The 26373-nt window shown below is 36.5% G+C and overlaps 2 long non-coding RNA genes and 1 pseudogene across 3 annotated transcripts in view; 2 read left to right on the top strand and 1 right to left on the bottom strand.

Annotated features, from left to right (window-relative positions):
- Nucleotides 1-9366: 9366 nt before the first annotated feature.
- The window catches only part of LOC149772650 (WW domain-containing oxidoreductase-like), a 40515-nt pseudogene continuing 23508 nt past the window's right edge, over nt 9367-26373 (top strand). Inside the window, exon 1 of the transcript XR_016417634.1 lies at nt 9367-9549. The product of XR_016417634.1 is annotated as a WW domain-containing oxidoreductase-like (transcript). The remainder of the gene's footprint in view (nt 9550-26373) is intronic.
- LOC149772652 (uncharacterized) lies at nt 10117-14268 on the top strand. The gene is made up of 2 exons (XR_016417636.1): nt 10117-11945; nt 13273-14268. It is a non-coding gene; the product is annotated as an uncharacterized LOC149772652 (long non-coding RNA).
- LOC149772651 (uncharacterized) lies at nt 13347-14496 on the bottom strand. The gene is made up of 2 exons (XR_016417635.1): nt 14305-14496; nt 13347-13597 (listed from the first exon to the last, which is right to left on the bottom strand). It is a non-coding gene; the product is annotated as an uncharacterized LOC149772651 (long non-coding RNA).

Here is a 26373-nt window from a genome sequence, read left to right as displayed (position 1 = left end):
TTTAGAACATTAGACAATACCTATAAGATAAAAAAACAATAATATTACAAAAACAAACAAGATGAAATTTGAAAAACATTTTTAAAAAAAAAACAATAAAAAAACATGCTGAGAATATTTCAGGTAGGAAACATTATTAGGTCTTTAAGTTTGTTCTTGCAGTCGAAATAAGTGAGTTTTGAGAGCCCTATTGAATGTGATCACTTTGTCTTTGTGTCTAAGTTCAGTGGGCAATTCATTCCACGTTGCTGGGCCCTGGTATGCAAAAGAACACTGTCCATATGACTTTGTTTTCATAGTGGGAATAATGAGTATACGACTGTCAGAAGAGGAGCGTAAGTATCTTGCTGGTGTGTACAAAAGAGCCAAACATTTTCATTACATGCTAGTTTTTATCCTAAGCTTTAATAATTAAATATTAAATCAATTAACGATTAGCAAAAACATCTTAATAATTTCAATATTTCAGGCTGACTCCAACATTGTTTTCAGTAATTGCGAAGTATTAAATGTTTGACTTTAAATACCAATATATCATCTTCTGTAGTTTTAAAGGTATTTTATTTCTAAATTAACTAGTACTGAGCATGAAGTTAATAACGAAATCTTCTATACAATAAATCAATACTACGATTACAGATACATGTAATTTCTTAATAATATTTAGCTTTCCAAAACACAATGTATATTTTATAATTAGTAGTATATAATAATAATAGCTTTATTAATTATGGTGTATTTTCCATTTTGTGATTTCATGTACTTTTATTTCTGCATACGTTTAATGCCCTTGAGGACGTTTGCGAAAATCTCTGTCTTTTGCTTTTCGGATTTGCAACTCCAGACGCTGTCATGTATGTGGCAAATGTGTTCTTTTTTCGTTAACTGATAATTCCCGCTGTCGTAAAGAGCGCTTCTGTCATCCATGAAATGGAGCTGTGTCACGCTGAAAAGTTTATGTATTAGATCTTGCGCGTGTTGTGGTTTCCAGTCAACGGAAAGTTGTAGAATGTTATTGATGGACTCTGCAATTGTCATTAGTCAAATTCACGCGTTCATCATTTTTGCGGCTATCTTTTTGAAGAAAACAAAATATTTATGTAGTCTTGGTTTGAAGTTATTTATAAATTATGGTGCAAATGTCGGATGCTCTTCATTGATGATTGTTTCCAAAAGTTCCGATCGACTTTCAAAATCTATTGCAGTATTTGCGTCTGTGATGACACCGGTATCAAATATTTGGGTCATTATTATATCACATTCACCCTTTTCCACCCATATTTTATTTTGAAGTAGGAGCCCCGAGTGGCCGAGTGGTCTAAAGTGCTCTCCGTTACGAATCACTGCCATCTCACCTATGTTTGCGTGGGTTCGAGTTTTGTATTCGGCCAATGTGGGTATGTGAGAAAGCTTGCCAGTAGCTTCTCGTGGGTCGGTGGTTCTTCCCGGGGTTTTCCCGGGTTCTTCTTCCACCATTAATACTGGCCGCCATGCATAGCATATCGTGTACTGAAAAAAGGCGTTAAACCCCATAACAATAACAATAACAATTTTGAAGGAAGTGCCTGACATTATCCTTTCGATGTTTAGTGCAAAGAAAGCGTGTAGCCGAGACGAATACAGGCTCTATTGGCTTGTTATACTCTTCTCATCATCACTTCCACATTCCATCATTTCAGGCACTCTTACTTCCACGGACTCAACAACTCTATCTAGTTCTGTAGCAATATGTTCCAGAAAGCTCTTGTAAGTTTTGTAAGAGGCGTATGTGTACAGAAGGACATGATCAATACATATCGGATGTTCGTTTGTACTGTTTCTGTCAACTCTTTGATACGTTGTACAATCGTCTTACTCATCAATAACTCTTGTATACGTTGTACTATCGTTTTACTCGTCAATAACTCTTTATGCAATTTGTTGTGTAAATATAATGCGAAGAAAGCACGATTTGCTAGAGAACTTAATAATCAATAAATATGCATTGCTGTTTGATAGTATTGATAATGGCCTGATTTACTAAAAGTTAATTTTATATTTTCTTTATGGAAACATTGTAAAGTTATTTTGGTAAAAATAAATGTAAGTGCGATAGCTCATATCTTTTATTTCTGATTTCAGCTAGAAACTTGCTATATTAAATAAATTTTAAACGATGAAAATCTACCTTTTATATTCTATGACTATGCTTGCGAAAACATTAATAACTTCTAAAACAAACCAGTTATGTGTGTTCATCGTTTTTCTTCTTTTAATCAGTCTGTAATTTGGGTAATATTATTGGCATGTCCTCTCGATTCGCCATTGAGACAGAGTAATTCATACAGAGAATTAAACGACTTGGTGCTTTGTGAGTTATTGTTGATAATTAATTGTCTTTGTAACTGTACCAATCATTAAATGGCCTGAATTGATTTTACAGTTTAGATAAATTACATCTGATATATCAAGCATGACATTGATGTAAAATCGAAAGGAATTACGGAGCGACTTTGCTTCACGTTTACTTATGATCAAGGGAAATCACTCGCGTGGAGCCTGTAACATTCTTTGGTCATGTATTCTGAATGTCTCTGTCAAAAATGTTGATACACGATTTAAAATGAAAATTTGCATATAAACAGTTTATAACAAAATAAATGAGAGAAGTATGGTGCATAGTCATTAAATAAGGAAATTGTTTAATAATATTATAAAATTAATGATATTTGATGCATGATAGTTAGTTTCCGTATGCTATTAGAAATAGGGACATCAACCAATACTATTAATCACTGATGGTAACAATGTCTGTATGTGTGTTTTTTTTCTCTCTCTCTCTCTCTCTCTCTCTCTCTCTCTCTCTTCTTAGTACGTTTTTGAGAGCTTTGGTGCCAATATATGTAATATTGGGGTGTTCTTGGGGTGTTTAGAGAGACCGCGAAACAATTACGTAATTGAGTCGTAACTGAACTGATCGTAAGTTACCTTTATCGAGTTCTAACCAGAATATTAGGTGGTTGCAGTATGGATCATTTGGGTGCTTGACATAAATATATTTGTTGAGACAATACAAACGCTCAGTGGATTAAATTCGTCTCGTAGACTTTTTGTTTCACAGACAGTTCGATATCCGTATCTATTTTTTTTATATGCAAGGTATAAAAACCAGTCTAGCATCACAAGAGGAGAACATGGTGGCGTTAAAGCATAGCCGCTTATCGGATGGGCTAGCAGCGTAAACGTTCTTAGATCGAGTTATACCTGCATAAAATCGATACGAAAATTATTTATTTTCTCAGAAATTGCGAGTATTAAAATCATTGTCTTTATTATGTTGAAAGACCATAAAACTAATGGGTTGCTGAAATTTGAGCAGGTACTAGCGATTTCGATTGCTAGTCGCACGAGCACACATAATCTTACAACCTTCATTTTCATATATTGTAGAAAAAACATTGTACGAAAGTCTTCTACTGGTCATAATAAAAATACAAAAACGAAAGAGCACAAAATTCTATATTTATTCCGAGACCTACTTCCGGAGTTTTGTTGTATCACGTGACTACCACGTTGACATGTGCTCTCTCACGCAGGGAGCATACGAAGCAGGGAACCAGACCACTGCTTGATGACTCAGACTGACCAAGTTTCTTGTAGTTGTTCTCAAAATAAAAATGTTGAGAATTATTTGTTCTTTCTGGTTTTTACAAAAGTATTAGACTTTCGTTTAATCTAAGTGAAATTTTGTACAACGACATTAAAAAGGAGCTTGTTGTTGATATCACGTGACTATTGGACATCGCTGTCGTTGTTTGCGAGTTGTGAAGAAATGTGACTATTAACGCAAATGGTGAGTACCGGGTCAGGTTTCGTCTAGTCTGTCAGCGGATTAATGACATAACGACTATAATACTTGCCAGTTTTGAGAACATAAATAATTCTCCTATCGATTTCATGCAGATATAAGTCGATATAACATAGTTTAAATTTGCTAGTCCCACTGGTAAGCTATTTTACGGTGGCAGCAAATTCCAAATATTGTATATGTAATTGCTCTGAACCCACACTCCATCCTAAATGTCCAAATGTGAAACAAATAACTTTGGTGCGGAACTATTACACAGTGCCATTTTGTGCTCTTTCGTTTTTGTATTTTCATTATGACCAGTATAAGACTTTCGTACAATATTTTTTCTACAATATATGAAAAGTATTAGTTTCAGATCTTAAATAGACCGCAGAAAATATCGGAACTTGTCGTCCCTTTTATTATATATTAAGAAACTATAAGACCCATGTATCATTCCAGTTTTTGGGACTGGTATATTGAACTACAAGAAGACAAGTTGATTTTACAGAAAATTCAGTCCTTGTTTATACAACAATATATAATTTTGAAGGTCTTTGTCAAAATTTAAATCAACCGTTTTGTAAATGTCTTTGAATGATGGAATTTTTAACTAAATCGTCTTAACGAGTTTAGGTTGGTTGAAAAATCTTGCGTGAGATTTTATTGGCACACATACATTCAGGGTTAAACTTTTTTTGTAAACAATAAATGGGTGATTACATTCGTGTGTCAAGGTAGACGCAAATGGGTAATTCGGATCTATAAAGTTACATCCAACTGTGCAAATACTTAGCCAGATTAGTCGATCATCTTCAAAGAAATATCCACGATATGCCTATTTGTCTTTTTCTGTGAAGTTCTCTATGCATTTATTTTAAAGTAGCTATAAATTTGGATGCAAGAAACTCGTGTGCATCAAGCAAAATTTACAAATCACGCATGAACGGTAAATTATGCAGCCTCCAACAATAACATTAACTTTCTTCGCATTAGAATTAGCTTTGATGTGCGTTGTTTCAATTTGCAACTTCTTATCAGACTTGATTTTAGAATGAATTTGCATCTCGCGATGATGTTTTCAATGGGCGGTATTTGAATAGAATCGAACCCAATTAAATTGTTTTCCTGATTTTTTTGTGTGCAGTGTTTGGTCCACCTGCAATTATTACTGCAGTTACAATGTCTTCACCTCCAAGGATAAAGATTTGTATTCCACAAAAGTGAAGTATAGATTGGAGTACATCAAAATTTGGCCTAGTGTTCAGCCATCAAACATCGATGTACATTATGCTTTTTGCACAGTAGGGTGCTGAGAATTTCACAATTGGGAATGAGCACAAGGGCTGGTATTATTGCTTACAATTTACCTGTTATACATGTACCATGTAGTAATATTGTTATAAGTATATGTATAAAAGATAAATTGTTAACAATGAAACGAGCCATTGGAGGCATGTGGCATAACGATGTGAAACAGCACAGTGCTAGCACCCACCCCAAATTTCAGTTTTGGAGTACTTTAAGCTACCTACTCAAGTCCTGCATGTTACCAGTGCTGAAGCATTGTTTGTGAGCTTTCCTTCTGAACACAACATGCCTTTCTCAGTTGGAGAACAGTGACAGTGAAAGGTTATTTCCTATTGTAAGGATAAAGTAGACACGCTTAAGTGTCTCCTTAGGTGTAGAAAATTAGTAACAATTTTGGTCGCCAAGATTTACTGGCAGGCAAGAAGCCTGAACTGTTTTGAAAACAAATTTACCATGGTCTAATTGAGGAAGTTCAAGTCTGCCACAGCATCATATGACAAACAGCGTGAAGTTTGTGTATATCAGTAAATTGGAATGCAAATATATTTGTACTTGTAATCAGTGTAAATAATGTTTTAGTTTGGGGATTTTCATATAATGCAGTACTGACAATCAAAGTGGATGGAGTTAGTGTCATTATATAATTTTTCACCAGTTGTTGTCAAATGTCACTAATTTTTATCCCACTTTTCACTAATTGCTAGTCTGGAGGATTGGCAGTTCTGTGTAATATTTTGTACGTTTAAAGTTAGTTAAACTATTCCAATGTGACCATCTCTTGTGTCCATCCTAGCACTGTTGCCAAGGAAATTGGCAGGCACAATCAGGACATTCCATTTGGAAAAAAATGTTCTTTGGGACCTGCAAGCTCCTACGTAAGCCATTCATCAAGAAACTTGAATGTCCCCACCCCCGTGTAACTAACCACACACACAAACACAAACACACGCGCGATCTGAATGATTGTTGTGTGGATGGAATATCTAAAACAATACTTAAGAATTTCTAATTTGTGCAAGGTTTATTTAGCAGGATTTCAAGATTGATAATGAAATATAATTTAGGTCCTTAAGTTAGTTAGTATAAGACTGTTTTCTTTATCCATTGTATACATGGACGCATTGATTGCAACTGATTTTGAGCATATTTCTTGTCAGAATTGTTTCCTTTGAGTTATTACATCCGTTGGGAGATGACGATATTATGTGTTTTAACTTTGGATGCATCATAACATAAGCATATGTGTTGGAGAAATATAAATCCATACAATAATGGCCATAAATATACATTTTGCAAAGCACAGGATGATATTAGCAGCTATGTTCATTCTTGTTGTAATCTCATGTGTGAGCATTAGTTCTACACAAAGAACAATGATATATATATATATATATATATATATATATATATATATATATATACTGTCAGATAGTATTATTTTTATTACAATATTAATTCCGCCTACTATTATCAAGCATTCTTCTTTAGGAATCTAGGGATAGCACTTTTTGTTCTGTCAGATATATATCGAGAATATGGACACGTGGAACCAAAAATCTAACCTCATTTAATTAGATAACTAATTCTGTCCACCCTTTCCATACAAATAGATCTCGGATGGCGAGCTGGAAAGATACGTTTATCTGATGATACAACATCTATTAAAAATGGAAAGAATTCAGATTAATCTAATTCTATTAAGAAGTGGGTATAAAATAGATACCGTGTGAAATATATATCGTAAAGAGTGGAGAGGTTGAGTTTAAAACAAATGACGGTTTTCTTATACGATGTTCAAACTTTTAAAGATCACGTAATCGTGTACGTAATAGTGGCTTTAATCAGAAAGTAAATGATCAATAATTCGACAAGATGGAGAATACTGATGGATGTAAACTGCTTAAATGAAACATGGAAACGGACGGTGATGAACGCGCTAGTGAAAATATGCAGCATTACCTAAGATTCCATAAAATTATGAACGGAATATTAACAAGAACTCCACAAATCTAACAGATTATTGTGTTTCTCCCAGGAAACAGTAGTTAGAGCATACACCAGAGCAGAAGCACAAATTCAGAGATAATTGTACAGCTAAGTGAAAAAACGGGCCTTCTTAAAACACAAAAAATGTTCTTGTCTTTTCAAGAAAAGCGCCTCTTTTACCCAAATATGCTGAAGATGGAGACAAATTCTCGTTCGAAGAGAACAGCATATTATGAAACATGGATACGTCAATTGCCAGTCCGCAAAGTTAATTTCTGAATTTACCTTTGTTTTAAATACATATACATAAGTAAAACAAATAATATGCTGCATTAGTGAATGACCAGTCACGTGTCAACTATTCGTAAGTAAAATGTCAATTCAGACTCGAGAACTGACACGAGATAAATAATGTTTGGGTTACGGTCTGTCTCGTTCTATCTTTAAGAATCCGTGCCTATGTTTTTTTAAACAAAAAATGCTTGAACATATGGAGAGCCCTGAATGATAGATTTCCCGTTTACACTCAGCCCACCTCACATAGCATATCTTTACTTTCAATATTATACATTGCAATGGATCGGTAAATGTTCAGCAGTCCCGATACATATCATTATAGTGTAAACAGAAATGATATATATTAGTGTAATTTATTCTTACAAATGTACATATTTTCATATTTAGGTTTTAAAAGTAATCTTTTCCATAAATACAAGTTGGAGAGAAAAGGAACTACTAAATTTTATTCTAACAAGATATTACTTCAACGTCATGTTCAGTATAACGAATGACTAATAGTAGATATGGTCACAGGCAACTAATTATTTTATGAGTTATAGAACCAGCCTGTGTATACTGCATTCAAAAGAATGACGGTGGGTAATTGGCTGAAAATAATTACATGAAGAAAAAATTCAGAATAGGCCTACTTATTGAGAACTTGTACAGAGGGCTTTAATATAAAACCATTTATATTGTATCGCTGTCGCCTCAGATGTACTACTGGATATAAACGGCGAGATCTCACGGGAATATATATATTTTTTTAGTGGACACGCACAAGAGAATATGTCTGGAAAACGACCAGCACAGTATATCATATCCAGCGTTCTGTAACTTTTCTCGTCGATCAATAATTCTTCGGATATACTTGTGATTTACCGGCCTTAATAAAAACGTATATAAAAACATAGACAATTATTAGCATAACGTTTAAAAGGAATTTAATTCGTTGTCTGCGACTCATAACACGAATAGGCACATCCAGCGGATAAAAGGACCAGGGTAAAATATGTAGTAGTATCTTCCTTCGATCAAAATTACAAATATAGCATTGACCCTGAAAAGGACCGCTTGTAATCTTTGAAGATGGATGAGTGGATTCCAAGATCTACTTCTCTTTTCTACGACATTCACTGTACAAGCAAACCTGTCATGCAAGCATTGTAAAATATGCCCGTCTTAAGATGTGATGTGATGTGATGTGATTTTGATTTGTAACGTTGCTTTAACAATTTTTCAGTCATATCGCTACGATGTCTGCAATGTGGCAGTTTATAGTGATGTCTAGCACTGGGGCATCATGCCGTAGACATGTAGCATGATGTCCCACCCAGCCACATTATCCTGACACCAAGCCGACCAGTCCTAACACTAACCTGTTAATGCTAAACGCCAAGCGAGACAGCTGTTAGTACCATTTTTTGTAAGTCTCTGGTATGACTAGGCCGGGAATCGAACCCACAACCTCCCACATCCGAGGCGTACGTTCTAACCACAACTGAATCACCCATAAGGTATCACGGTACCAATTGTTTTTCCATATACCTCACTGATAATGTTTTGTGAAATAAAAATACTTTCTATCCTACCGCAGCATGCATGTCACACACTGTCATAGAGAACAATGATAGATTGTCAATTTGACAAGGACAAAACCAGGTACACCAGTGCATTTAAGAGAGATAACTCTGCTGGAACTAGACAGGAATAAGAGTTATCTAGTAACAACAGACAGTTTCAGCTATGTGTACCACATTTTAGAAAAATCATTTTAAAAAGTACAACATATGATCCAGATATGAATTAACATAATCTCACATGTTGCCAAGAGGCACAACTTTTTTATAAGCCTAACAGAAAGTACATCTCTTACATAATGCACCAATCACAGCTAGTGTTGTTCTTTATTTCTGAATGTAATCTTCCTACACCTTATGCTCCACCCACCTGGACTTGCGCAATTGGTACCGTTATTCCACAGGGGATGTGCTATGTGATTGTTTACTACTTTGTTCAGGCAGTTGTTGCTACCGATCACATGACAGTATATGCCATATGATACAAAATGGGAGGGAAACTATCATTCCCAGTGGTAAAGCTGCCAAAGGACAGAATTGTTGTTATTACTGGTGCTAATACAGGTATGTACGTGAGACCAATACTAATATAAGTATGTACCACATGATCTCGACGTTTGATAGCAATAACATTTTTATCTCTCTGGATCGTCGAACGGGCATACGGCATTTAGGTAGTTCCTGCCATTCACAATAATTTTGTTGGCTTTTATTGCTACATGCCACCAGAATCAATTAATCGTCGAGATCGAGAGAATTATCAACAGAAACTTACATCTTTAGGACAGCCCCCTCCTCTAATTGGTCTACATTGCATCGTCTCGTAATGTGGAAAATTAGAGATAAAAGTCAACATCAACATCGGATTCCCTCTGATTAGTGAGTTACCAACTGCAGGTGCACCTTTAGATCAATCAGAGGAGAAGAATCTTGTGCAGATGTCAACGTCTGTCTACCGTTTGGTTCATCTTAGACAATGCATTGTTTTTGATTGTATTTAGCAGTTAAAGTCGATGAATTTGTTCCATGCATGGTATGATAAATTAAAGTGAATTCGACTAATTTTTATAAAAAAATTGAAAGAACACTCTGAAGATAATGCTATCTTACATTAGGCTCATGCGTTGTGTGTGTTTGTGTGTGTGTGTGTGTGTGTTCTAGCAGATATATATTGGTACTATACACATGACAGAATTGGACGACACATGTACTAATGCTGTGTATGCGTGTTGACACCCATACGAGTTACCAGCGTCTTTATCTACTGTGATAAATTCATTGTCGAAACATAAAGGAATAGTTTTCAGCCGACCCTATAACTAACATACATTAGAATGCCACTACACTGACCAACAGTAAAAGCAATGTACTTGTGCAAGAACTCTAGATTGTATTAGGTCCGGTTTCAACCCTACCGAGTACTTATGTTTACTTACATTTATCTAAAAGTACGGTTGTACATGACCGAAGTTCATAACACGACCTGACTCAGTATCAGTCAGTTGTTTACAAGTACAAATTCCAACAACTGTCAGGTTGGTCAGTTCGGACACCGTTTAGTGTCATGTCAAATTAATTTTAAGAGTTGAACCCTTTAAGAGTTATTTGTTTAACGATTTTATCAGTATTACTTGATAATAATCCTGAATTTCATACACTGTTCTGTACTGTTAGGACTCTCTCTCTCTCTCTCTCTCTCTGTGTTTCTCCATATGTTACAACTTGAAAAGTGAAAGGAACCGTTGCTAACGCGAAATACTCTGGTTTAGTATGTCATATCAGGGAATTGAATCACTGGAGAAAATGCAACTATATTTCGACCAGTGACTACAAGGTTTCCCTCGAGAATCGCCTATTGGATCTATGACAACATTCTTGAGGATGAGTTCAATGAAAGCTTGCATAAATAAGCAAAACCTCGTATTCCGTAGTCGCATCTGTAGAACATTGGCAAACTTAAAGTGCCACAACAGTGTATCTACATTTATTCAGTTCATTTCTTGGTGAAAGAGATTATATATTCAAAATACGAATGTAAAAAATCCGATTGAAAAATTTTCAGTAATAACTGCGTGGGAGCCTACTTAGGTGGCGCTATAGGATTTTAAAGAAAAAGAACGTCCCCGGCTTTCCTCACTGGTTATACTGGCTGTTTAAAAAAGACCTTGTATATCTTAGGTATAATGCAAAGAACCTTTAATTCCCTTTATTTTGGTGTATGATTGATGGGTGTACCATGGGTTATAGAGTATACAGCTTGGCCTTACTTCAAATGTGCACCTTTCAAAAAAGTGCTAGCTCTACTTGGTCATTTTCACTTCCTGAACTTCAGAGGTAAATTGTATAAAAAAGAGCCGATAACTTATTTTACATTTTATATATTTGGTAATTCATTCATTGCACTTTCAGAAACTGGTATTGTCTAGTCTGGCAAAATTCATTTTCCCTATTTTAATAGCTGCTATGTATAGTGTACTTTAGACTAATTCAGACTGATTTTTTAACACAAGGGAGCAGTCATTTTAGTTAGCAGTGTGCTTAAATCATGTAAAATTTCCAAAAGTACAATATCCAAAAGAAATATCATCTACATTACATTAATGTAGCATAGAGGTATGCTAACATTCTCTCCACTGTGCATGTTTTAAATGCGAACTACTTCACCTTACATACGTCACTCTCTCAAAAGTACATATTATCTGGTGAGCGCCACCTTAATATCATGTTTGCACCTGTTTAAGATAATAACCGAATGCAACCGCCGACCACTTCCGGTATTTAGTGAAAACAAGGCGTGACGTCACATTATGAACACTTGTTGTAAACAAAGGTTCAGTTGGTATCGTCACCCACATTAATCCGTAACAGTTTGAACCCTATATTTCCAATACCGAGCAATCCGAAGTTAAAGATGAAGATGATGAAGAAGAAAGACAAGATAGATTGACGGACAATTCATGGTAATTGTTTTCTGAATATGTCTATGGCCTAAGTTACGATAAATATGTGTATCTGACGATATTGACAGTCTCCTGTTCCTTTACAAATTTGGATTTTTTTCTCACCTGTAATAAAGGCTGCACAAGTGTATAGCATTTCATGGGTAGAGACGTATCTATACGTTGATAAGTAAAAGATACATCGGATCACAGTTGTAAGCTTTGAAAACCTGTGAACAAGTTGATATGATTTAGAAGTACTTAAGATTTCTAGGAGAGGAGGTCCGCTTTGGCACAACTATTGAAATAGGCAGGATATTACCCTCATGACATTAAAATTGAATTCAAATTCTGTACGCTGTATTATAAGTTAAAATTTCGAATTTCTCATATGTATGCTAATAGTTGATTTTGATAAACTATGAAATAAACATTTTGTGTCTGTGGTAAGCATCTTCTTGCAACTTATATTTTCTTTCATATCTAATTTAATTTTACAGTGCTGTACTAAATGTTTTATCTGTTCCTGACTTTAGTCAGTTTGTGTCATTGTACTGTGCTACTGATGTGTTTATAACTATGAGATTAAATTTGACAAGCACAGCACTATGCATTAAAGAAGAAAACTCTATTTTATGTGTAATTGTGGACATTGTTTGGTAATGCCTATGGCAGGGGGATGTGTATGTTGTTGTGACATAGAGAAGGTCACAAGTATCCGCAATGAATACCAGGGGATACAGTGTATAGCACACCATCCAGGGTTCATTGCAGTTTGTCTCAACATCAATGTTTTAAAAGTTGCATACTACCATTATAGACAACAATTTGGAGAATATCCAGAACAAGGAAATGAGTAAGTAAAATGTCTGAGTAATTTTTAATGTTCTTTTGTTTTCATAAATTTTGCTTTCATGGTCTATGCATGACAGCATAGTATTGGGGTTATTAATATAGCAAATAAATAAACCACTTTTTCAAGTCATTTTATGACATCTTGGATTGAACCCATGTTCTGGAGGCCTACACTGTCTAACCTTTATACCAGTGATACTGATGAATCATGCCAAAAAACAACACATATACATGTACAGATATTGTTTTATTTCATTTTTTGTGTCGAAAAATAAGATGGTTATATATATATATATATATATATATATATATATATATATATATATGCATGCACAGATTATACTGGATCCATTGAACTTTATTGATATACAAAATAATGATAAATCACACTGGGCCACTACTAACACTATCTACTAAAACTTTTGATTTCCATATTTGATCTAATGCATAAAGCATATTTTATTTCAACTCAATTTTCAAATTATTATTTCAGAAGAAATCAGTATACAGCATATAGACAATTTGCTCGGTGGTGTTGGCACTTCTTGGGCAAGGAAGTGATGGTCATCATTCTGTCATGTGTTGTTGAGAGGATCCGTACTGCCTTTCCTGATCAAAACCTGAACTACACTGGCTTTCATGAGGCTGACAGCAATTCAACCTGCTAAGAAGATTTTGAGTAGTAATATCCTTGTCAGGCCTCTCATACAGACTACATAATGGTGGTGATACATCTACCATAAGTTTTACTCCTTCATCATTCATGTGGGACACCTGTCCGATTGTGAATGCTGTTTTCATCAGACATCCAACATAATCTGCAAATAAAATTTAATATGCATTGTATTGTACAAGCCAAAATTTGCAACCTTTTGTTGAAGTTAATACATGAATTAAAAGTATTTGTCTTTTCAATTGTTTGCATATTTTTATCATTTTACCACAGGGAAAATTCATGACCTTTAAAATTAAAGGAGTGTCAACTTTAACAAATATTTTGCCTTTACTGTTTGAATTTAATAATTAAAAAAAATAATATAGGTACTTACACTTGGTACAACATTATTTATATTTCTAAGTGATATATGCCTTTATGTTCATTAATTACTAATGTATATTCTTGCCATATGTTGAGTCAACAAGGATTTTCCTGACAGTGTATTCTCCTTTTTTGTACATTGGATACACTATTTTATATCTGGCTTTCACATCCTTAGTGCATGCTTTCTCTCTTTGGCTGTTTTCATTAAAATGCAATGCAGCTAGCTAAAGCCTATTTCAAAGTAATAAAGATGCAAAATACAGTATATAATTCTGTCAGAATACAGATAATTTATTTTTATAGATACTTTATTTGCAAACATTCCAAAACACTAAAAACTGTTAACAATTTTATATTGCAGGATATGAAAAGATCAGATCTTGATATGTGTGATTTAATTTGAATATGAATATACTGGACTATAAATAAAACACTGAAAAACCTGAATCAGTATTGTTTTGTGTGCAATAATTTAACATTTACCTTGAAAGCATTCCATGATAGGAGAAACCAATCATCTTTGGTGCAAAATAATTGATCACAGAGTTAGCAGCAGGGAAGTTTAACAGACCTTTGCGTTTCGCCAAAATAAAGCTTCCTACGAGAACATTCTCCGTAGAAGCCTCAGAAAGCAGAAATAACGCCTTCTACGGAAGCCAATTTTCATGCATTTCAGACCGGATGCATCGGTTGGTCGCGCCGGTGTGTTAGTAAATATAGCACCCGAGACAGGAAAAATAAATGAAGAAGAATTCGGGGATAGTAATTTTTGTGTTAATTTTTTTGTTGCAACGTTGGGCTGCTTTTGCCAATTTTACGTCGCATTAAAATAATATACTTGAAAATAATATGAGTCAGAAAACTAGCACAGTTGGAGAGCCTCATTCTGCCAGATTAGCGCGAGAACAATTAGCGTCACTAAAGAAACTTATTCCAGCAAAACAATTATTTAAGAAAAAAGTCCGAGCACACGAAGACACAGAATTCGGTATTGCCGAGGTATCGTCAAAATGGCTAAAGCCAGTTACCGAAACAACCGAGCGAGTCGTATATGGTGAGAAAAGAGATAAGGATATCATGAAAAGTGGAATTTATCCCATGCTGAAAGGTATCGAGGAACAATCACGAGTATTACCGGAACGATTAGCAATACTAGCACAACAACGCGGGCAACAACCTGCAATTGGTTTTAAAATAAGTAAAGAAAAACCTGGAGTAAAAAAACCTGGAGTAAAAAAACCTGGGGTAGGAAAACCTGGAGTAGGAAAAAAAGAGTTTAATATCGAGGATTTAAGAGAAAATTTCACCGAGGCGGGATGGGAAATAATATCACAGCCGCTCTCTACGCTGTATAGTAATGTAGATCAATTTGGTCAATTTGCGGAAAATTATTTTGATGGTCGAGGAGAATATCTGACTGATGAAGGAAAAAAAAGATACGCAAACCGTAAAAATTGGTATAATATGTTATATAAAGTTTACACGGGAAAATCACAGGCGAGAGAAACGGATCCATATTACAGAAGGTTTTTAACAGCCGCAAAGGGAACGTATAATTATAATGTGCAACAAGCGAAAGAAGAAAAGCAACAAGCGAAAGAAAGAAGACAACAGGAGAAGGAAGAAAAGCCTAAACCTTCACTAAGAAAAGCAAGACCAAAAGAAAAAGTTCAACCACAGGAGGAAGATATTCAACCAAAAGAAGAAGATATTCAACCACAGGAATTAGGGGCCAGACCAAAAGAAAGAATTCCACCTCAGAAAAAAGAGAGAAAATCAAAAAAGATAAAAGATAAAAGCGACCAGGAACCAATAGTTCAACCACAAGAAGAAGATATTCAACCACAAGATGAAGATATTCTAACACCTGTGCTGAGGGGACTTCGAATGTTAACTGCTGAAGAAATGGACTCTTTTTTAAGAGAGAAGAAGATTGATTATAAAAAACCTGCCGATTTTTATTTGAGAAAAGACAAAATCGATGAGCTTAAAGATAGCGGTGAAAGATTATTTGCCGCTGCAAATTTTGAGTCATATAATTTAAGAAAATATGTGAACGAAGATCACATTAAATTAGTCACATCAGGAGATTGGCCGGCGTTAATTCATTTTGGTAATTTAAGAAAGCCAATAAATATATACGATCATGAATATTTAAAATTTTTAGGGGAGGTTAATGACTTCAAAAAATTATCACAATTTAGAAATTCATTTCCAAAACATTCTAGCGGGATACCAGGGGATCCTTCCCCCCCCCCCCCCCCCCCAGGTACTCCACCACCACAAGATACAAAAATAGGAACCGGATATACCGTTTGCCCTGACAGCGTTGTCAACGATGTATCTCGCCTCGAAATATTAATCGGAGGAAAACGAGCCGGAAATAACTCTCGTGAAATAATCAACGAGGCCTCAGATATTTGTCAGCGATTATTCCGCGGCGGTGTCATCGACTCTTACATTTACAAAGAGCTCGTCGATGAACTCATCGATTAAAACAACACAATTGAAATAACATGATTGTTCACAAACATCAGCGCAGACCTAGACAGGTCCGCATAGTTAACTCTCGATTGCCTGTATACAAATATATTCACGGCAATGGATTCGGAGATATCGTTAAAAGTTTCGTCACGCGAGTAGTCCCTAAAATAGGACCCGCAGCTAAGCAAATCGCATCAAAGGCAATAGGAAAGATTGGCGAGACTGTCATTTCTGGTATTGGTAATTTGGCAACTAAAGGCTTCGATGCTGTCAAAAGCAAAATATCAAATTTAATGCGTAAAAAAAAGCAGCCTGTCAAATTACCTAGCACCAGCGAAATGCCCCCCGAAATCAGTAAAGCTATAAACGACGCGGCAAATAAAAAAATAAATGAGCTAGCACAGGAAGTTGCTAACACAAATCTAGCACAGGAAGTCGCGAACACAAGCTTCATATCGGGCAGCGGTCTTCGTTTTAGATGAATTTCTTAATAATAAATGTTCGCACAAGTGTCAAACGAAGTGTTCGACATGGACGAGCCTGTAGGTAGAGACACATCCGTGCGTGATTTCCAGTATTTCTCGTATGACGCAGTGACACCAAATACTGGAAATCGCTTGGAAATTCAAGTCCACGATACAACAAGATATTTTCTTCCATCTGAGGCATATATCGAAGTTACCGGGGAGGTTATTAAAGCAGATAATACCGCCTATGGAGCAAATTTTAAGGTCGGATTTGTCAACAACGGTATCATGGCGTTATTCAAGAGCGCCACTTATATGATCGATGGAAGAGAAATTGAGTCAATTACCAATGATGTTGACTTAGCAACAACGATAATAGGCCTAGCTAGATACTCGGATGATTTTACCAGATCAGCTGGTCCCGGTATGATGTTTGCCAAAGATAATTCCGATCATCCCGAAAGTGATCCGTTTACCGTCAGGAGACCGAAAAATCACGCTGGTAATGCTGACGCTGATGTCGAAGATATGATTATTGAATCCAATAATAATTACAACATTGGATTTACCACGCGAAAATCTATGCTAATAACAGATCGCAGAAGATTCTCTTGTGCTATTCCGCTATCCCATATATTTGGATTTTGCAGACATTTCAGGAAAATTATCTACGGAGCAAAACACACAGTAACATTTGTTAGAAAAGGGAATAGCGACGATGCTATCTGGCGAGGATTTGATATCGATCCCGCTACTAATTTGCGACATGCCAATGATGCCGCGAATAATAGCGGTCAGGTAAAGTTACTCAAATTTACCCTGTGGATGCCAGCGATAACACCATCAATTATCGAAGAAGAAAAATTATTGTCGCTTATGAACCAAGGTGGTAAATCTGTGATGTCATGGCTGACAACAACAACAGATTCCATAAATACCGATATTGATGGTGATTTTACCTGGCGTATTGCATCGCAGCAGGGTACCTCCGCACCTAGGCATATCTTTATCGCTTTTTTGAACATGCGAAGATATGATCAAATACGCAGCCATATGATATTTGATAATATCAACGCAACAAATGTCTCTCTGAGAGTAAATGGCCAACAAGAACCATCAGAGGAAATATCGATTGATTTTCCCAACTATTCGACAGCTCGCGCGTATCACCGTTTGTTAAGTTTCATGGGTCGCGATCAAAATATCGATACCGGATTGCAAATATCACAGCTAGATTTTAATAAACTTTATCCTATATATTACTTTTCCCTGGAACATCTCGATTTGGTAAAGCAATCCGTCGTTGATATCCATTTCAAAGCCAGAATTCTCACGGGAACTAATTTATATAAAGCAGTCACGGTGATTCTCAGCGATAGAACAATGATCTTGGAAGGCATCAGCGGCAGAATGAGAATCATCGACGCTCCTGTCGAGAAAATGTAATGTTAAAATCGAAGATTTTTAAGATTTTCTAAATTTAGATTAAACGATTATTATATGCCATACGAACACGTCAGCGTAACTCTGACCCCGGGTCAGATGAAAAAGCTTCAGTCAGCGATATCAATGCGATGCGGTACGAAATTAACCCTGAAAAACGATCAAATTCAGGGCGGACCTAACAAACTGTCGCTAACTAAGAATCAACGTGAACGTTTCACCAAAGCCAAATCGGCGAATTCCGGCGTTCATGTGAATCTTAGTATAGGTGCCATCAGAGACATGGTCAAAACGGGCGGAATTTTCCCTTTCCTAGCTGCTATTCCTGGATTATTATCCGGGGCTCTTCCGGCAATTGCAAAAGCGATAGGATTAGGTGCGGCCGGAGCTGTAGGCGACAAACTAGTACACAAAGTAATGGGAGGGCGATATGGTAAAAAAAAGGGAAGCGGCCTTTATCTAAGACGCCCCCCGTACGGATCCGGCCTAAGATTAGCGCGCCCTATTCAAATTTAGATTTATTCAACGAAGCAAAGAATAAAAAAATAAAATTTTTCAGAGGCGTATTTATGCGGGATCAACTACCAGAAAAACCAAACCCCACCGAGACGGGAATAATAAATCTCGATTCAAATACCGGCCCTGGCACACATTGGGTCGCCTACGCGATTAATCCTCGCGAAGTTGTTTATTTTGACTCGTACGGATTAGCTCCACCAAAAGAATTCGTCAATTACGTGTCAAAGTTAAATATTCCAATTTGGTATTCGACACTTCCAACGCAGACGTTAATGGATCCACCGATATGCGGTCCTGAATCAATTAATGTCCTTGATGCAATTTCAAAATCATCCGGTCCGTATCATAAAATCGTATTTGAATATGCCATAGATAAATATCATGGTTGATATTTACGGTAGATTTATCTACAGGAAGAAGGAAGCAGAAGTGACTGACGTCGATCTATCAAAATTCGCAACCAGGGATGATATTAACAATCTTCTATCGCTGTCAGAAGTGGATCCTGGCGAAGTTGCTGTTTTTCAGAGCCGCGAAGGAAGATTACAAACCAGCAACGTGAAAATAACCGATATAATCAAGCGAGACGAATATAACGATCGCATTAATCAATTTACTAGCCTGTCAGATTCGGTATCAAAATCCATCGCTGATATCGCCGATATTATAGCGAAGTTACCCCTGAAGGCTAATATCGCGGATGTGGAAAAAAAGGACAACGAGCTATCAGCAACGTTGCTTCTAAAGGCCGATAAAACATTACACGATGATCTTCAGGACAAAGTGACAAAAAGACTTAACAGGCTAAATAACGATCTTAAAAAACTCGACGATACTTTGACTAAATTTAGCAAAAAAATCGAGGAAGATATAAAAACATCCAGCGATACTTCCTCCGCCGCAAACGAACTAGCAAAGAAAAAAGCCGATCAAGCATCGCATGACGATCTTAGCGATAAAGTAAGAAAAATCAACGAGGATATTACTAATATTCTCGCCGATATTACCGAAATAAATATAGTAATGAGTCAGAAAAGCAATAAAACATCGCACGATGATATCAGCGAGAAAACGAAAAAAATCAACGAGGATATTACTAAAATCAGCGAGGAAATTAACGTGGTACGTGAGTTGGCGCTTCAAAAAGTCGATAAAACATCACACGACGATCTCAGCGAGAATGTGAGAAAAATCAACGAGTATATTGCTAAAATCAACGATGAAATTTCCAAGACGCGTGATTTGGCGCCTCAAAAGTTTGATGTATCGTCGTATGACGGAGAAATTCGAGACTTAAGTGCGAAACTTCTCGACGCAACTACAAAAATTAGCGATATTAACACAAAAATATCGTCAATGAATCTTGGGAGATCAGCGCGTATTTCGATACCAGCGGAGGTAGAAACAGAAAATATTCCTTGCCATGTACCATTTGTGGTAAAAATACAAGATGTTAGATGGACACCTGAGAATAACACATTTAGCTTTACCTCGCCAATTACTGGCGTATATCGAGTATATGTTATCACCTTTATGACAAAATTCAATGTAATAATGGACGATGATTTTGATCTTTGTGAATATTATCCTGGGTTTTTTGTTATTACTATATTTAAAAATACAACAAAAACTTTTAGGCTAGAACCACAAACTAGAACCATGATGATGGCCGATTGTCAAGTAATTTTCGAATATTTATCCGGAATACACGCAATTGGTTAGATAACCTAACTAATAAATGACTGCATCGGATTACCGATACAATCAGGCGCGTTTATGGCAGGATTCGTTAAAAAAGCTCCTCGACGAATATCAGATAAAAATAAAAAAATACCAGCGTAGATTAGTTGCCATCGATGTTGCTGTGTACGCGGTAAGTGCAATAGTCGCCGGTGCGGGAATAATCTTATCCGCGGTAACAACAATCGCGCCAATCGTAGCAACGATAATAATCTTATCGACAACGACAATCGCCGGTGTTCTCAATATTATCGCAAAAAAAATATCATCATGCACGAATGAAAAATTGTCTCTATACACGAGTAAACTATCCCAGGTCAACGAAGCGTATTCGAAATTATCGTCGTTGCTTTCTGAGAGTCTCAACGACGGCGTTATATCCGATCTAGAATTTTCTGTGATGGTAAATATCTACTCCGAGATTGAACAAATGAATATCAATAATGTCCGAACTAACTCAAATCGTGACAAACACGACACCGCCGATAACAACGCTGATATCGGCAAGCTCAACCAGGCCAGAATTTAGTATCGATTTTCCAATACCAATTAGCGTCAAGGAAATTGCGCTGTCACAGTTACGCGTCTATAATAGCTGGCCCAATGTTAGGTCGAAATCATTCGGCAAATTATCATCGAATAATTCGCTTGTTTTTGCCAATAAAAACCGCCCCGATGGAACTCCCGATTGGATCGTCGTTGGCATACCAACAGGCAGTTACGAAATTGAGCAACTAGATAAGGAACTTACCAGTAGAATATCAAATATAACCGGCGATGCTACTCCAGGAATAAAAATATCCTCGCACGATCCAACGCTGTCATCGATAATCGAGGTAAAATCGCCATATGTCGTCGATATTTACCAGTCATCGATTAGGACAGTTCTAGGTTGGCCCGAAATCGCGCCTCTGGAAAAACCAGAAAAATCTGATTTTATTATTCCAGGTTGGCACGAAGAAGCTCCTCCAGAACTACCGGAGCCAAAAAAATCAGATTTTACCACCGACGAAGGATGGTACGGAGATATCAAACACAAGCCTCTGATCCACAGCGCCATCAACCTCATGAATAACCACAAATTTAACCTGGTAATGTTCGCTTTTACTTTTAGGGACGAAAGAATTCTCTCGTGGTTGCCTCTTCCTAAAATTCCCCCCGGTGTGAAAATCTTCGACGCTACCAACATTAACAGGACAATATTCCCCATAGACGGTATCTTGGTAAGAAAAACCCTCGACGAATTTATTCAAGAACATAAATTACAATTAAATTTATTGCGGGAATCCTTTCATGAATGCATCTTAAATAAATCAGGTTCATGTAGCGAAATTATCGAACGCGTGAAGATTTTAAATCAACTCGCGAATGATGTTGAATATTATCATGGTATGTTCATTCGGGCGATAATCGACGATATATCAATTGCCGATTATGTTCTTCCTATTAGCAAATTCGAGTTGATCAGAAATTCAGGAGAAAAACAAAAATTCATGAGAGTATTTGGATTAACCGAGGAAACGCTACCAAATTTCAAATTTCCCGATTATGATGTTGATGAAATGAGAAAATCCGTCACTGATACCATCGATGATTTATTTCCGAAATTACATGCCGCGTGGACTAAAAAAATACAATCAGAATCGATTCTCAAACATAATAATGATCCTGCCGGGCAAGGGCGGCATATCTCGCCAGGTATCGTTAACATAACGGAAGTTATCGCGATTTATCTTCACGCGGATGTCGTCGAAGGTAGCTACAACGTAGATTCGTCTGTGTCAGAGCAGGCACAGCAGGGATTTATCTTATATTCGTTTTCACCTAGCGCATCTCCGGGTTTTTTGATAATAAAAGAGCCAGTAAATCCGTTTTATCTGCGATGTCACAATCGATTATTATCGAAGATAAATTTCAAACTGACGGATCAAAATGGACATTTGCTTGATATACGCGGAGAAACACTGAGTATCAATTTGCTGGTAAGATCGTGAAAATCGAAGATTTTTGATCTTTCCGCCAAAGAAAAATGGCCAAAAAAATTAATAAAACCCAATGAAATTTTCAAAATTAGTAGATTTTTTTAATTTTGATGGGGTAAATACCCGTCAAATTGTGCAATTTATATAATTTCGTAAATCTGCTGGGGTAAATACCCGTCAAATTGAGTAATTTATATAATTTTATGTTTTTGATGGGGTAAATACCCGTCAAAATTAAGAAAATTGCACAATTTTAATAAATAAATTATTTCGGTAAATAATAAAAAAATTAATAAAAATCAGAGAAATTAAGAAATTTGTGTAATTTTATGTTTTTGATGGGGTAAATACCCGTCAAATTGAGCAATTTACATAATTTCGTGAATCTGCTGGGGTAAATACCCGTGAAATTGTGCAATTTATATAATTTCGTAAATTTGATGGGGTAAATGGTAGTCAGAAACAAGAAAATTGCACAATTTCAGTAAAATAAATAAAAAAAAATAATAAAAATTAGAATCAGATTCTTAAGATTCTTAAATTTTTTTTTTTGTGGCAAGAATGAAAATCAAAGATTTTTAAGATTCTTCGATTTTAATTTTACTCTCATCGACCAGCTTTTTTAGCTGCCTGACACGCGAGCTGGTAATTTTTCTTGACTCGTATTCATCAGATAAACTCGATCTCACTTTTTCTACCAGCGTCGATAATTTAACGAAATCCTCGATTTGATCATCGCTGACTGTCGCAAGCGATTGGTACATCGCAATCTGGATTTTCTTTATAAATTTGTATTCTGACGGTAGCGTGTACCTGTATTCGAGCTTTCCCTGGACAATCGTCTCAAATTCGGACCGGATTTTACTTGTGTCCAAATCTGAGGATAAATTTATATTTTTCTTTTTTAAATCCTCGATGGCCTCGATGATGTTATTTATATTTTTCTCATCCATTTATATAAATTTTGTAATATTCAATTAATTTTCAAAATCTTCGATTTCACTTTCTGAGTCGAAAATTATCGGAATATAATAAAACTCGATCCATTCACCAAATTCGTAAGAAAACGTCGCATTTATTTTTTTTTCTGCCGCTCGCCACACTGAGACTGGATTAATATCAAAATATTTTGCAGCAACACTCATCGATTCAAATATAAGGTCCTCGCCTGTTTCTCGATTTATCGATTTGACCGCCTTAGCTGGTCGATATCCGCGGATATGCAGTTTTCACTCTGTGTCACCGCTCGAAGATTAGACAGTTTGTTGTTGAGTTTATCTCCGTCGATATGGTCGATTACCAAATTATTATTGATGGGTCCATGAAAACACTCGTATACGAATCTGTGACAAAAATAATTTGTGCATCTTCGATCTTTATTTTCGTTAATAGTAAATTTGAGATATTCAAATCTATTAATACTACCAACTTGATATCTCGTTCTGGTATTTCTGACAACGCCATCCGATGACGCCTCGTATCCAGTAATCGTTGGATGAGATTTGAACTCGGAAATCATTGTTGATTTGAGAATCTCTGATTCTGGAATCGCTGATTCTGGAATTGCTGATTTTGGATTCATATATGATAATCTATTTGTTTAAATCGTTATTTGCTTTGAATCGATTAATATAATCTTCTTCGCAGGTTATCACCGACGAGGATCTTTTTTCATAATATCGCCGCAATTCCCTATAATTTTTTCCTCCACAATCCAGGCACAACCGAGTTTTTCCTCGCGTGCCAACTTGACAAACTAAGCAACGTTGTGGTCCTTTACTACCACGCCGAATCGCGTGTATATGAGCGCCGCAATAATCGCCTCTGCAGGATTTATCACAGAATTTTGTTGAACCGATTAATATCTATTTGCAATGCATTATTATAATTTAAACATTTGTCTAAAATATAATCAATGGATGCATTTGATCTTGATGAGGCAGAATATATTATACCTGAGGTTGACCGAGCCAAGAAAGAATTCTTCGATGATGGAGCGGTTCATACTTGGTCGACTTGGAAAACAAATTCCGTTGATGCTACGATGAATCTGGAGCGTGCTAAGAAAATAATCGAGCATATAAAAACCGAGCATAAAGAAGAGCGATTTATCTTCGGTATAAAATTTATCGCACAAATGCCTGATGATACCTGGATTATTCGCGATAAACGAGATCCAGTGCGTGGCGGTAAGAAAAACGTCGTTCTCAATAAAAACTCTAAGCCTGGGTTGTTACTTGGAATCGATGGTCCTTATTACGCTAGGGCATATCCATCTAGTGCAGTCGTTTATGGAATTTATCGGCTAAATAACAACCCGGACGTGAAAAATCTACCTGCGATGAAAGAATCACCGATGATAAATTGCGTGGCCGAGCGTGTTATCGAACATATGAAAAACGCTCGACGTGGATCTGGTTTGACCCAGTTGAGGTTGAATAAAGGACAATTCCGATGCCATGTTCAGATTTATCAAAAAATTAAGCGTATCTGATCCAATATCGATATGGTTGTTTTCGAGCGAAGAAAGATACGATCAATTTATTCTGCCATGCGGCGATATTTACCGGGATGAAATATTACACGAGTCGATGAAAAATCTCGCGGTGAAATATTCGTCGAATCCCGATCAATTACTGACAAATTGCTTTACAATTCCGTCTGTGGCCGCTCACGCCGCTAGAGAGAAAAACTCGTGGAAACCTACAAGGAACGAATTCCTCGCTGATATTCAACTTAGCTGTATCGAATACGGCCATGGCGGATTGTGGAATACCAAGTACGATTTCGAAGATATGATCTCCGTTGACATGAGCGCGTGTTATCCTGGAAGTTTTCTTGGATATGGCGATTGTGCCGATTATTTTGCTAAATTCGGCCATCCTACCAGTGAAATGACAAGAGTAGCAATTAATGGACCGTTACCTGATTTTGTCATGACCGGATTCGCTTGTGTTACTTCGTTCGAGTTTACTGAAAATTTGCATAAAATTTGCTACATTTGGTTCGGAAGGCATTTCTCTCAGCGCCGTTGGGTTCCTACGGTGTTATTGAGATATATGATATATTCATCGATGTTAGTGTCGTTGACGGTGAGCGAGGCGATTATATCTTACAGAAAACAGACCGAGGTGTGGCTACCGACGGATTGTGATAACGCAAAAGATATAGGAAGAAAAATAATTGGTAAATTTACTCAAGGTGGATCCGTTGATCATAAACATCGACACGCTAGGTTGTTTATCAACGATGCCGAGATGGATTTTATAATCGCCGATACGGTATCACGAGGAATATTCTGCAACTGAGAGAATATTATCATTGATGGAGCAAAGTTAGGTACCGTAATTAGTTACCTCGACGGAGAATCAGCACAGTATACGCATTTACGGTCGTCGATGCTCGTTTATGTAAGCATAAATTTGCTATCGATGATAAATAAATTTTCTGATATCGCTGTAAGAGTCGCGACGGATTCATTTTATATCGATAAAAAATACCAGTGTAGGCTGGAAAATTTAATCACCGATGGTAGCTCCTGGGGAACTTGGAGGATAAAAAACGAGGATATTCTAGATTATTGCGAAGACGCCGATGTCGAAGATTGCGATAAATTTCATCGAGATAAATTTGGAGAATCTTCGATTCTGGAATCTTCTGTGGCCGCATCTGCATTTGACCCAATTTCACGTAGCAAATTCGTCTACCTAAATGGGCCTGGTGGTAGCGGTAAAACAACGCGAGCAATAAACTTATTTGCGAACTCCGATATGATTGTGTTGACTCCGACTCACAGATTAGCGCGAGAAATAAAGCAGCGCGGAGTTGGTTCTTGCACGTATCACAGTTATTTCAAATACAGCGGTGGATCATGGGATTCGGCTCGTATGGGAAACAAATATATCAACAAGATTATA

This window comes from Sinohyriopsis cumingii, unplaced genomic scaffold, assembly GCF_028554795.1.
Source record: "Sinohyriopsis cumingii isolate HCF-2022 unplaced genomic scaffold, ASM2855479v2 utg001311l, whole genome shotgun sequence".
In the NCBI taxonomy this organism is placed as follows: Eukaryota; Metazoa; Mollusca; class Bivalvia; order Unionida; family Unionidae; genus Sinohyriopsis; species Sinohyriopsis cumingii.
The sequence above is the reverse complement of the archived record's forward strand: the minus strand, read 5'-3'. Positions and strand labels throughout refer to the sequence as shown.